Source organism: Arachis hypogaea, chromosome 15, assembly GCF_003086295.3.
Source record: "Arachis hypogaea cultivar Tifrunner chromosome 15, arahy.Tifrunner.gnm2.J5K5, whole genome shotgun sequence".
Classification (NCBI taxonomy): Eukaryota; Viridiplantae; Streptophyta; class Magnoliopsida; order Fabales; family Fabaceae; genus Arachis; species Arachis hypogaea.
In genome coordinates, this window is record NC_092050.1 from 75,436,981 (window position 1) to 75,450,630 (window position 13,650).

At 35.6% G+C, this 13,650-nt stretch overlaps 2 long non-coding RNA genes across 21 annotated transcripts; one reads left to right on the plus strand and one right to left on the minus strand.

Annotated features, from left to right (window-relative positions):
* Positions 1-3,201: 3,201 nt before the first annotated feature.
* LOC112750278 (uncharacterized) lies at positions 3,202-8,831 on the minus strand. Of its 20 annotated transcripts, none has more exons than XR_011872048.1 (13): positions 8,159-8,653; positions 7,254-7,284; positions 6,983-7,080; positions 6,570-6,669; positions 6,365-6,427; positions 6,148-6,279; positions 5,758-6,063; positions 5,179-5,232; positions 4,982-5,053; positions 4,548-4,649; positions 3,852-3,909; positions 3,537-3,699; positions 3,202-3,444 (listed from the first exon to the last, which is right to left on the minus strand). It is a non-coding gene; the product is annotated as an uncharacterized lncRNA (long non-coding RNA). The 20 variants fall into 20 exon arrangements; XR_011872047.1 differs by having other exon boundaries at positions 7,251-7,284; XR_011872045.1 differs by having other exon boundaries at positions 6,365-6,669; positions 8,159-8,672.
* LOC112750277 (uncharacterized) lies at positions 8,808-12,995 on the plus strand. Its single transcript, XR_003175597.3, has 3 exons — positions 8,808-9,689; positions 10,873-11,400; positions 12,641-12,995. It is a non-coding gene; the product is annotated as an uncharacterized lncRNA (long non-coding RNA).
* Positions 12,996-13,650: the final 655 nt, after the last annotated feature.

Consider the following 13,650-nt stretch of genomic DNA (forward strand, 5'->3'; position numbering starts at 1 on the left):
CGTGGGACACCCAAAGATTCCCTTGAGTGCTAAAAACTCAATCCTCGTGCATGCATGTGTAATTGTTGCACACTAGGCACAATGGTGTGGGATGCCAAGACCTTGCCAGCCTCACGTGGGACATTGATGACATTTCCAAAAGCCCAATTGTATAACAAAGGGCGTGGCACGACACATGGCTTTAGAGTGGGACGCTAAGGAAACATTATCAGGCCAAAAGCACCTTGGCATAGGACGTTAAGATCTTAGACGTGGGACGCCACCAGTTCTTCAATAATTTGTGGCCCAAATTATAGAAGTGTTGTCACAGGCGTGGCACGCGATAACTATGGAGTGGGACGCCATGGTTCTTCAATCAACTTGGTCCAAATTATGAAAGCATAAAGTGAAGGCGTGGTACACTAAGGAAGTGGCATGGGATGCCACAAGGAACTTAAAAAATTTTGTGAACTTTGTGAAAGTGCTGGTCACAGGCGTGGGGTGCCAGGACTTGGCATGGGATGCTGATGCGTGAGCATCTTTCTGATCTTTTTTTTAGTGAATTTGCATGTGAAATTGTTGAATTAAATCAAGATTTATGTGTTTTAAGCCACCATGCATGCGACATTGAGTTGTTTTACAAATTGATTTATTACAGGTAGCATTCAGACGAGTTTGACAGAATTCGTGTAGAAGAAAAGGAAGAAAGTGGATGCTATCAATCCTGACCTCCTCACACTCCAACGAGCATAACTTGAGATATAGAGGTCCAATTGATGCAGTCTTAGCGGCATTAGAAATTCAACTTCTAGATCTTTCCAACGATATATAATAGTCTATACTTTTTCTTCTGCCAACACGGCGCCAAACGCCACCAACCTGAAGTTTGGCGGCAGAACACAAATACTTAACACTCGCCATTGCCATGCTGGCGCCAAATGCCACAACCTGAAGTTTGGCCCCAGGAGCCTGGGAATGCATGCGTACTTGATGCATGCATGGTACCAGATGCCACTAATCTCAAGTTTGGCACCAGTATGCTGAAGAGAAAGGCTTTCACATGAGTCTGCACCACTTTAGAATTTAATTTGGTTTTTAATTTAGTTTTGAATTAAGAAAAGATATTTTTAGGTTTTAGAAAATATATTTTACATTAATTAGGATTAGATATAAAAGGAGAAAATATTCTTACCTATTCTTCTTCTTCTCCTCTTTTGGACTTTACACTTTTCTCTGCTAGGATTTTCACACCATGAGCAACTAAAGCACCATTATTAGGGTTAGGAGTTCTATTTATTTGGATGGATTAATGACTATTATTTTCTAATTCTATTTTATACATTGATTTACCTTCAAGAATTAGTTTCGTTCTTCATCTTACAGATTAGAGTATATTGGAAAATAACTCTTCTCTAACTTGAATTCTTGTTGAATTTTGGAAAAGTTATCTCACCTGAATAACAGGTTAAAACTGAATTCTCATAATTCTCTAACTATCTGAACTTAATGTGATACGTGACATATAATCATATCATCTTTGGATTATTAGGGTTTTATGTGGCTTGTAAACTAGGATTTGAACCTAAATCCTCTAATTAGATTAACTGACCAAGAAATTGGCGGTTGATTGAGTTAGAGGAGGATTAAATTACCAAGGAATTGGAATCTAATCACTTAAAGTTTGCTATGAATTGAATCTTTACATAATCAAAGTGGTTAATAAGAATTGTTAATTCTGAAATATGAACATCTCCAAAACCTTAACTATTTTCTCATATAATTTTCATAATTAGTTTACTGTTTTCTTTCTTAATTTCTCTTATTACTGTTTAGTGAAATTTGAACTCAAAACACTCCTTTTTGCTTGTTTGACTAAGTAAATCACTCAACCATTGTTGCTTGATCCATCAATCCTCGTGGGATCGACCCTCACTCACCTGAGGTATTACTTGGTACGATCCGATGCACTTGCCAGTTAGTTTGTGGTATTCGAATTTTGCACTAGACGCCAAACTACGTTTATGGGTATGCAGGAGGAGGTCTGTACGCATACTTGTGTAGATAGCACAGTCGTGCGTACGCGTGAAGTGATGCGTACGCACGGTCTTCTCGATTCATCACATCATGCGTATACATACATTATGTGTGTGCAGGCTTGTCTCTGATTGTAACATCTGTGCATTCACATGAAGTGATGCGTACGAACGACTGCCATTGCACACCACTTCTCTTACATTGCACGACAAAGCTTCCAGGGGCTCTTTCTTCATTCCTTGGCTTTCCAAAGTGTGTCCCTTCATAATGTATTCTTTTCCAAAGTGTCCTCTCTGATTGAAAGTGTGTCTTTAGGCTTTTTGTTCTTTTTGGTCTTGTTTTGCTTAGTCCATCTTCAAAAATCTCCTAAAACACATTATCCAAAGCATTAAACACATTCTTTTTTAATCTATGAGTTTATAGCTAAAAAAATCAAAGACTATTAAAATATAACTGAAATTAACAAGGAAAACTACTAATGATGTACATGCATCAACTATGCTTGGAACGAAATTCTTTTGAAAAATTCTAGACCGACGATTAGCTGACATCAAGTTTTTGGTGCCATTGTCGGGAAGTTGCAATGTGTGCTTGTTATTGGTTATTGTTTATGTGTGAATATTGTGAATAACTTATTTTTGATTGTTTGTTTGCTTTTGCTAGTTCTAGGAGTTTGTTTTTCTTTATTTTTTATTAGCTTTTGTCCTTACACTACAAGAAAATAAGCTTTCTGCCATACTTTTAAAGTGTGCCAAAAAGTGCTTAAAAACGTACCGATAGCTTCTCGCCACGCTTTTTGAGCTATTGGTACGCTTTTGAAAGGGTCACATCCGCGAGCATGCCAATTGCTCTATCGCCACACTTTTGGTGACCTATTGCCATGCTTTTAAAGATCGCAACGCTTAAGCGTAGCCATATCTCGCGCCAGATATGGCTACGCTTTCAAAGCGTGCCAACAGCATGATACGAATACGCTTTCAAAGCGTGCCAATAGAGAGAGAAATGACTACGCTTTTAAAGCGTACCAATAGCGAAACATATGGCCACGCTTTTAAAGCGTGCCAATAACGAGATGTAGCCACGCTTTTTAAGTCATGTGCCTAGATATGAACCTATTGCCACGCTTTTAAAGCGTGGTTATAGCTAAATCAAATTTTAAAAAAAAAAAATCTGGTAAAAGCCTACATGTGAACACTCAAATTTATGTTCCTACATTCAATACTGGGTAAAAGCCTACAACAATGTCATCTATGTACATGCAACGCTTGCATACATGAAATTTACAAACATTAACAAAAATGAATTTCTAAGAAGAGAATTAAGAATTATACAAGACACAGATTTTACAAATTGACTCTAATGGCTTCATTTTCTTTAGATATTTCCTTCGCTCCTCGGTTCTATCACCTAGTTGACCAAAGCCATTAGCCCCTGGAAAATATCATAAGCAGAGTGTTAGACTCTTATTACTTCTATATTTTTTGAACATTTAAAGTATGAAACATTGCAAATAGCAAACCAACATTGTGATAGTGTGAACCAAACAACGTAGTGACCAGAATTTGTTCTCCAAATAATGCCTTAACACTTCTACATGCGTTCTTTTGGCAAAGTTCCTGTAAACTCTGCTTCCAAAGTAGTCCCACTTTCTTTGTATGCATGAGCACATACATAGCAACATTAAACCTGACACAAGTATCTCATGAAAATCCAGAGGGGAAGATAAACAACAATTTCATAATCATGATCCATATTTTTAATTTCACAAAGTTAACAATTTGGTAAAAGTTCAATTTCGTTCATAAAATTTTTAACTTATAAAATATAAATGTCTTCACCTTGCTCTGATTTCATTTCTCCCATAGCAATAAATTGACTGTATTTGATTAATCTCATCTGTATATGATCAATGAATGACATTGGTACTAGTTTAAGTAAATTTATATAGCTCATAAATTTTTATAGGACATATATTTTTTTATCAATTCACTAATGAATCATAATAACATATATTAAAGATCATCTATATCAAATTTCACTGCAATCAGACATCAATAAGCATGTAATTAAAAAATATTTTGTTTTTGTATATTTGAACAAATATAATACGTCAATTTTCAAGTATAGCAAATGATTTTAAATTAACATAAAGTTTTCTTAAAATAATCTATAACACATAAGCTTCTAATACGATGACTATTAGTTTTAATTGGGAGTTCAATATCTAGAAGAACTTCTTAGCATTTCATATCAAAATAGCAGCTTGAAGATAAATCTTCTGTAGGTGATACGTACAAGTTGCATGGTAAAAATACACATAATCATGACACATAACTCAAGTACCAGATCATCAAGAGAGCATATATAGTAACTTAATTAGCTTCTCTCCTTAATTATCTCTTGTAATCAATTGATAATAGGGGATAATAATGAGATTCTATACAGCCTCAAGAATGAGAAAAATGCTTAAAAGATGTGCAAGTCTCAAGAATAATAAGAATTCAAAAGGAGATAAAAGTTCCTTTAAAGTTCACCTGTATAATGACATCAGAATCCTAATTGCGTGGGCGCTTTACATCCATTGATGGTTTGCATTCAATCATATTGTCCTCAACCTGAATTGCTCTACCTTTTGGCTGAGTTACCAAATGTTAATTAGTACCAATGTCTAGCTTCATATATTAAGAAAATAACTTGAAACCAACAAAATATTGTGGCATAAATATAAGTGAAGCTGTTTAAAGTTTTAAGTTATAGAGAATAGATAAAAATGGGAGAAAAAATGGAAAAGAAGGTCTATATCAGAACAGGGAGATGATTTTCAAACCATTGATCCAATACTCCTCTTTATGTTAATAATGCACTAATGCAGACTGTGTAGTACAACACAAGACACCTCATACATGGCTCCTATCACCTGGATAACCTTAAAATTCTAACAATGGCCAAGTAATTATCACAAGCATACCAATTCAAATTCGGATGAAAGGGAAAGTGCACTCCCAAACACAACTTCATCAATTTGCTGACTCATGGCTTCCTGAAATATGTTCTAGTCAGCAAGAATGTACAAAAGCATCTAAAATGCCATAAAAATGCTACAGAATTAATTGAGGCACACATGAACTACATGTCAAAATGCATAATACACTGACCGGTACCAACCTTAGACTTAGAGGAGTGCTTGGAACGTTTCTTCTTGAGTGAAGCGGAGGATTTCTTCCCCATTTCAAGCGACCCACAAAATCACATTTTCAAAAACAAGAGAGGGAAAAACAAGAGAGAAAAAAGGAGAAGCTGTTAAATAGGCAAAAGAGGAATTGATGGAACAAATAATTGAAGGGAGAAAGCAAAAGGGTAAAAGAAAGTTTGATGCTTTTTGCGGATGTGTGAATCTAATTAGCAGAAAAGACGCTTTTTCCTCCGAAACCTTTTTCGCTACTCAAACCTATTTATACCATTAAAGCCATTCCTTTGATCGAGATCAACTAACTCTCCGGCACAGACTGGGAAGTGTGAACAAGTAATTCATTTTTCCTTCTTTTTTAGCTTTTACAAAAGCAAAATATGAAGCAAAACAAGTGTATAGCTGTATAAACCCAATTTAGACTTATGAGGAAAATTCTGATGCTTGACATTCAGAATCTGGATAGTTTTGAAGAAGAAAGAAAAAAGGATACAGTCAAGATAAGACAAAAAAAAATTTAAACAGGGAAAATGTGGAAGAAAAACGGCAAAATTTACCTGTTTACTCTTTCCTCCTTCCAATTTTTGCCTTTTAATAGCTTGATTCTCTTGGGCCAAATGGGGAGTCCCAGCAGTGTTGGTTTTCATGGATGATGACTATAACTGTGGTTTTTTACTGGTGCCTATCATTTTAGCTGTCTCTTGCTTCTTGGAGGTCGTGGTTGTCAATCTTTTTTGCAATGTTGGTTTGGGAGTGCAAGCATCTTTTCCTACTTCAGCAGACCCATCTCCAGATGATGAAATCCCTAAGCATGAGCTCTCTCCTTTGCAATCATCTTCACTTCTTTCCGTATCAGCAAGAACCTGATATCCATTGATCATAATTGTTATATGAGAACTTAAGTTAATAATGAGGGAACAAATTTTTCAGATTGCAGCAATAATTACCACATGAGTAGTAGTTGTGTTGTTTTCTTCTTTGACTTCACTGCAAGGTGCATCATCTTCCTTTATTTCAGTAGTCATGCTCTGTGGCTGTTTAATTGTTTCCTAAAAAGTCTCCTCAACATTTTCGGATGTCTAGTAAAACAATATATGATCAATGATGATAATTCAATCAAATTTTAAGCACAACATTATATCATCATTGTAGAAGTAAGAGTACCGTGTCTATTTTGTCAGCTTCACTAAAATCTCACAAGGTATCTACAATGATAGATCTACCAACCTTGATTTTTGGAATGAATGCGGCAACAATTTGAAGAACCAAGTAAAGATCAATCACGTAAATATTTCATACAATAAACACCAATTAGAAAACAAACTAAACAATAGTTTGAACTTTTTATCCCGATAGCCATCCATTTAACCTTTTCGAGCTAAGCACGTATTCTGAGCTGTCGAGGAGATCCCTCAATTTGCTTTCGCTTGAATTATCTCGGCTAGAAACCCCATGAGAGTCGCATTGACCTGAACTTGTTAATGAAACATCATTAGAAGCTGTAACAAAAATGAAGATGGCAGTTAATTCAAATAGAATTAAACCTATAAGTCCCTACAATATATATAATTTACTGTGACAAGTGATTTATGAAAGGTAAATTAAAAAAATATTGAAATAGTATAAAATAGTATAAAAAGGAATAAATAAAGCTACAGAATCTCTGATTCCACTCTTAGACGAAGCACAAGATATTATTCCACCGCAACTCCAACCCAAAACACCCCTTAGGCAGAGTGAAAATGATGTTGACGAAAGAGAGAGAAGATTGTGAGGCTGTACATAGAGAGAGAAAGTAAATGAGTAATGTGTGTAAGTCCATAAGTCCATGGTCCAAGGGGGTGATGTCTATATAAGCAAGCTAGAGCATCCTCACAAACCTGCATCATTACATGCCACTTTAATTATTAATCATACACATGTACCATTAACACACACACACATCTCATCCATATTTCTTTCTTCGTTCCTTCTTCTCTATAGCAAGCAATAATTAGTCAAAATGACTGAGGCCAAACCAGTTGAAGCTGCAACTAACAACAACACTAACCACCTTGCGGATTTTGATCCTCACAAGAAGAAGCCTAAAAGGAACAAGTATGCTTAGTTAGTTAACTAAATTCCAATTAGAAAGAACACAAAATAACAAAGAAGAACAAAGCAATTTGTGGTTTTAAGAAACTTAAAATAGAACCATTCAGTTAAAGAGAGAGCAGAGAATATATTCAAAGGATAAAGTATACAAAGGAAAGCAACTGAATATATTAAACCAAAAAAAGAAGGGAAACAGAAGTGAGGATCAAGAAACAAACAAACAATATCTTCAAACTTAAGCAACAAATGTCAAAACAGAACAGAACAGAACAGAACTTAACTTAACTGAAGAAGCTAAATTAAAAAAAAAGAAAAAAAAGAAAAAGAAGGAAAATTACCTGAACATAGGAACTGACTCAGTAGAAGAAACATTATATAGTATTTTACACATCTTTCCATAATTAAAAAAAAAAGAGATCGAGATTAATACCCCAAGCCTAAGGCGTGTTTTGGGTTCGAGTTGTGGAATAATATCTTGTGCTTCGTCTAAGAGTAGAAACAGAGTCGCTATTTTGCTATTTTCTAATATTGCACATTAGTTAAAATAGTAGAAATCATGCAATAAAAAGCAAGAGCTAACCACTAATCAATTCAATAAAACAATAGAAAACATTATTCAATAATCATCCAATTTTCTTGATTACAAATTAAAACAGCAGCATAGCAAGAGCTCATCACTAATCAATAAAACAGAAGAAAACATTCAATAATCATCTATTTCACAAATTAAAATAGCAGCACAGCAAGAGCTAATCACTAATCAATTTAATAAAAAGTTAATGGCAGAAAATATTCCATTAATCATCCAATTTTCTAAATGGAGCATTTAAAAAAAACGAAGATGGAGCACAACAGAGCACTAACCTTCGAGCAGCACGGCGAGCAGAACTGTGACAGAGAAGCGAGCAGAACCGTGAGAGAGAGAGAGAGAGAGGCGAGTAGCACGACGACCAGAATGACGAGAGGGATGACAAGCAAAACAACAAGAGGACTGGCGAGCTGGCTAACAACGAACCTGGTTGCGATCTTGAGCGCGAAGGGTGGCGACAGTGAGATAGATGGCGGCGTGATGGAGGTTAGGGTTTTCTGAACCTTTCAAGGAAAAGCCACTCAAAACCTTTTCAAAGCAGCATCGAGGAAGACAACGAACACTGACGGTGACGGCGACGGCGATGACAAGCTCGAGGAAGACCACCGTAATGAACGATGAAGGTGACGATGAAGGCGATGATGGTGATGAAGGCTGGGTGTGATGAAGGGCAGTGATGAAGATGGTTCGAGAAGATGAAGCTGGCTGGGTTCGAGAAGATGAAGCTGAGCGACGAATATGGATGAAGCTGACGGCGCCTTTTAGGGTTTGAAAGTGAATTTTAGGGTTGAAAGTGAATTTTAGGGTTAAAAGTGTAAAGTTAGTGTGTTGTTGTTATCATTTTTAGGGTTAAATTTGATAACTTAGAAAAAAAGGTTAAGTGTGGGAAAAAATAGATGGAAACCAAATTTTAGGGGAGGAAATTCTATCGGCACGTTTTTTTACGGTGCCAAAATAAACACGGTATAGCCACGCTTTTCAAGCATCACTACAAGAAAAAAAGTCTATGGCCATGCTTTTTGTTTGCCACGTTTTAAAAGCGTGGCCAAAAGTGGTCAATGGCCACGTTTTTGTGAGGGTGGCGATTGAATAGAGATTTGGCCACGTTTTTTCTTGCCACGCTTCAAAAACGTGGCGAAAAGGGTCAACGGCCACGCTTTTGGAAGGGTGGCAATTGATTAGAGAAACGGCCACGTTTTTTTCTGCCACGCTTCAAAAGCGTGGCCATAGAGAGAAACAGGGATGTTTTAAAAGCGTGGCGACAGGGTTTCATTATGGCCACGCTTACAAAACGTGGCCATATCCTGGTACCACATTTTTTTCCTGCCACGCTTCAAAAGCGTGGCCATAGAGAGAAACAGGGACGTTTTAAAAGCGTGGCGACAAGGTTTCATTATGGCCACGCTTACAAAGCGTGGCCAAAAGCTTTTTAAAAAAAAAAAACCCTAAGACCCAGCCCCCAACCCGGTCCCCAACCCAATTGACGCTCTTTCAACCCGGTCCCCAACCTTAATCGAGCTACCCTGGAAAAGCTCACATACCCGCCGTCACCAGCACCACCCTCGCTGTGCCGTTAGCCTTCGCTCCCTCTCCGCCTCATCTCCTCGTCGCCGTTACCAGCATCCTTACCGTCAGCGTCAGCGCCACCTTTTTTAACCGATTCCTTCCAAAAGCGAATACGACAAGGGACATTGTGGGAAGATGTCGGAGCTCAGAGGCGGCAACTGTTTTCCGCGTCTCTTGCTCGGTGTCAATGTCGGTCTTGCCCTTGTTGAAGGAATCGTTGCTTTCGTTGCATTGTTTCAGGTTCTTCTACTCTTTCTTTCATGTTTCAATTCGCACAGGCATTGCTTTTCGGATATGAAATTAGTTCGTGCATTTGAAATTGGTTCATGCATTTGAAAATTTGGGAAATTTGTGAGAAGATATTTAGATTTTGAAACTTGCATTTTAAATTTTGATATTTTAGCTGTTATATTATTTTACAATCCCTAAACTGTAACCTACTTTTTTTCTTGCCCTAAGAAATTTTTTTCTATATATGAATTCGGTAGCTTCATTAGCTAATAAATAGATTAGCTAAGGTTCTCGAAACCTAATAAATATTGTATTGAAAGATATCAAAACCGAGTTAGTGTGATCTTAGCTTGTTGTTTGAAGATATATATGAATCTGTAAAGGTATGTCTTCTGATTTGCATTTTGATCTTTACAATGATGGTTGCCCGATGTCCAGTGTTATCAATTCACTTTATTTTAGAATTTTTATTTTGTATACTTTCTATTTTTCTCAAAATTGCTATACTTTATGGCAGGAAATCATCAAGAATGTGTTTCTTTACAAAGAGTTGTTTATCTTGTTTCTTTAAATAGCTATGTAAGTTTAACTTGCAGAAAATGTATTAATAAGCTAGAATGTGAGTCAATTTTTGAGCATTTTTCTATTTTCTGTACTAAATTTCGGACTAGCAACTATGATTAGCTGTAGAATAATCTTATGTATTCTCTTGTGCTCTTTTGGTTGATGCCTTCTATTAAATTTTTTAGGAGTTTGTTTAAGTACCAATTATATTATTTGATCTGTTCTAGATTGAAAAGCAAAAGTTGGACTTAAATCAATGAGTATATTCAGGGCACTGCTTATTTTTAACTGGACTCAGGATATTCAGATAATAAAGGACGGTTTGTTTATGAGTTCAAGCTTCTGGAAATTTTGAATTCCATCTCTTTCATTGCCTGAAGAGTTTCAGATGGAAAATTTGAAACTTGATTATATCAATAAGTTCCACATTTTCAACACTAATGGCCTTCTTTATTATTAGCTTTCCCCTGAAGAGGTTTTAAGTTACTGACTTGATATGATGTCGTTTCTATTGTTGGAGTGTGACTTCGTGAATGAATTTTAAGATAATCATACAATCGTCTTACTTATCAATACTTGATATGATGTCGTTTATTTGAACTAATTAATTACCTTTATTCTTGTTCAGCATGGCACTCTCGGGGCACTTGTCCAAGATTCTGTTAACAGCTTCCATGAGACCAACTTCAACGGCCACGTACAACGCTATTCATAACAAGACTGTGACAATGATATTGATTCCCCTTGTCCAGTAGTGGTGTATACTGATTCCCCTTATTTGTTGACGGAGAATGTTAGACTATGACAGTCCATTAGAAGCTCTTGAGACATTAAGCTCTTGTATGCAAAAGGGTGCTGCACTGTAGTTCTTTGCCTTTACTTACTGCCTCTTTTTCTTCTTCTGTGCCGTCGTCTCCATTACGTGCCAACGTCGTCGTCATAAAATCACTACCAAAATCATTACACCGCCGCAACTACCACCCCTTTCTCCGCGAGCCCAGAGCCACTACTAGACCCTATTTTACTGTGCACCCACCCTCCGCCACTGTCGCTACCCCAGCACCACCACTAGGCCGTCACCGTGTTGCTCCGGCCATTCACTCATCATCATCAATCTTTCCCTTCCCTTCCCCTGTTCCAATTCTCTGCTTCCCAGGTTCCCCTTTCATCTCATTTGATTTTATTTCTGTTTGATTAATCTGCTTTAGCTCATTCTATTTAGCTTGTTTAGTTCAACTAATTTAGTTTAGTTGAATTAGATGGTTAGAGAATCTGGACTGGTTAGTGGATGTAGGTTTTGTTTTGTTTACTGCTGCTGTTCAGAATGAATTTGTCTTTCCTCTGAATTTTGTCCTGGATGAACTTGTTTATTGTGCTGTTTTGGTGTTGAATTCTGGAATTGTGATTGGTGTTTATTGTATTTTTTTTCATTGTCCAAAATAGATGCTGTGAAAGTGTTACTGTTTCATTAATTTTTCTTGGTTTGTTGTTGCTGAGTGCTGCTCTGCTTGTTGCTTGGTCCATATTATATGAACTGCAATGATTTTAGTTTGTGGAACTGGTTAAGTCATATGAATTCTGTTTGCTGCTTGCTTGAACCTGGGAAACATGATACTTACTGCTACTATTTAATAAGTGTTGCTGCTTCGTGCTATGTGTTAGTAACTCGTTTCCTCGATGTGATTCTTTGTGCTTATTATGCATTCATGCTCATTACATCCTTAATCATTGGCTGCTGCTGATTTCTCAATTTGTATTTCCTCTTCTGCTCACTTCCTATGCATGCATATATGATGTTGATGAATTTAATTGTTAAAGCATTCATATGAAATTTGATTTGATTGATTGAGTTTGGGAAATAGCCAATTTACTGCTGAAATGCTGCTGGATTTTTCCTAACTTTGTTTTATTAAATGATATTATTTTGTTTGGTGCAACAAGATTCTATTTAACGGATTTTTGTGTCAAAAAGAATCTTATTTGCTAAAGGGTTTTGAAAATTTCCACAAGAGTCTCCTTACAAGTCTTGGTCAATTCTTTAATCTCTTTGCTTGTTTTATCTTATATGTTATTTTTAAGCATTGAACAATCCTTGATTGAGTTTCGGTTTGACTATAAACTCTCATTTGCTTGCTCTCATTTAAATTTCATTATCAAGGTTCACCTGCAAATTGATTTTGGTAGTGATTTTTTTTCCTTTGTTATAGCTAGGTTTTTATGATAAGTGTCTATATTATTCAAAATTGGTAATTTCAATTATTTTACCGTATCTGATTCCTACGTGTATTTTTGCTTATCGTTTACATGAATTTTTTGATGTATTATTTGATCGAAAATAGAAAATTATGCTAGAAACTAATTAACAAAGTAATGTTATTATGCTTTGTGTCTTGCAGTAACAACCACTAACAACACTGAAGCTATTGAGAGAGAAGAATAACAAGTTTGAAGAGGTTCCGCTATTTCGACTTTGCTCCTTCGTCCCTGCTGGTGCCTTCGTCTCTGTCATTCCCTACTCAGTCTTCTCTGCCATTAGTCTTCTCTACCATAGTAGTAGTAGCTTCATCCACACTGAACATAAAACTTTCATTATTCTTTTTTCTTTTCTTCTTTTCTTCTTTTTTTTCATTTGCACGCCATATAAATTGGACCACATACATCCACATTCCACTATTCTTCTTTCTTTTCCCTTTATATCATTTATTTATATTTATATTTATAATGCCATCCTATTTTTTTTTTTAAAAATTGTTATATACAATTTTTTTATTTTTCATAGCATTTTTCAATTTATAAGGGTAAGAACTAATTCGTCACAAATTTCTTTTTAAAATTTGTTGTTAGCCAATAGATTAATATATATATATATATATATATATATATATATATATATATATATATATATATATATATATAAAAGAAGGAACTCAAATTTTTAACACTTACTTAAATAGACAATAAATTAATTACTTGACCAACTTAAGTAAGTTTTGTTGTATAATTCTTTTATATAGAAAAAAAAGCTTTAGATAAAAATAGTTATCCCTTCACTTTTTTGTCTAAGAAAAAACAAATTTAGAAATATAATATTTTAAAATTGGGAATGCTATGAAATGGGTCATATCAGTTAAAATAAGCCTTATTTAAATTTGAATTTGCTTTTTACTTATTCAAAATAAGCCTTATTTGATCTACTTCTATTGCCATTCAAGTTAAATGATTATATAAAGTTAGTGTAGTTTGTGTTTTTGAACAATTTAGTGTAGTTAGTGTACTTATTGCTTGAAAAATGCAGTGGCATTGTAGCTTGTAGGCATTAATTAAAATTGAAGGGAAGGGGGTCCTAATGCATTTCCCCATCAGCAATCAGCAACTCCCAACACTTGCTTCCATTTTCCCTTTTTTA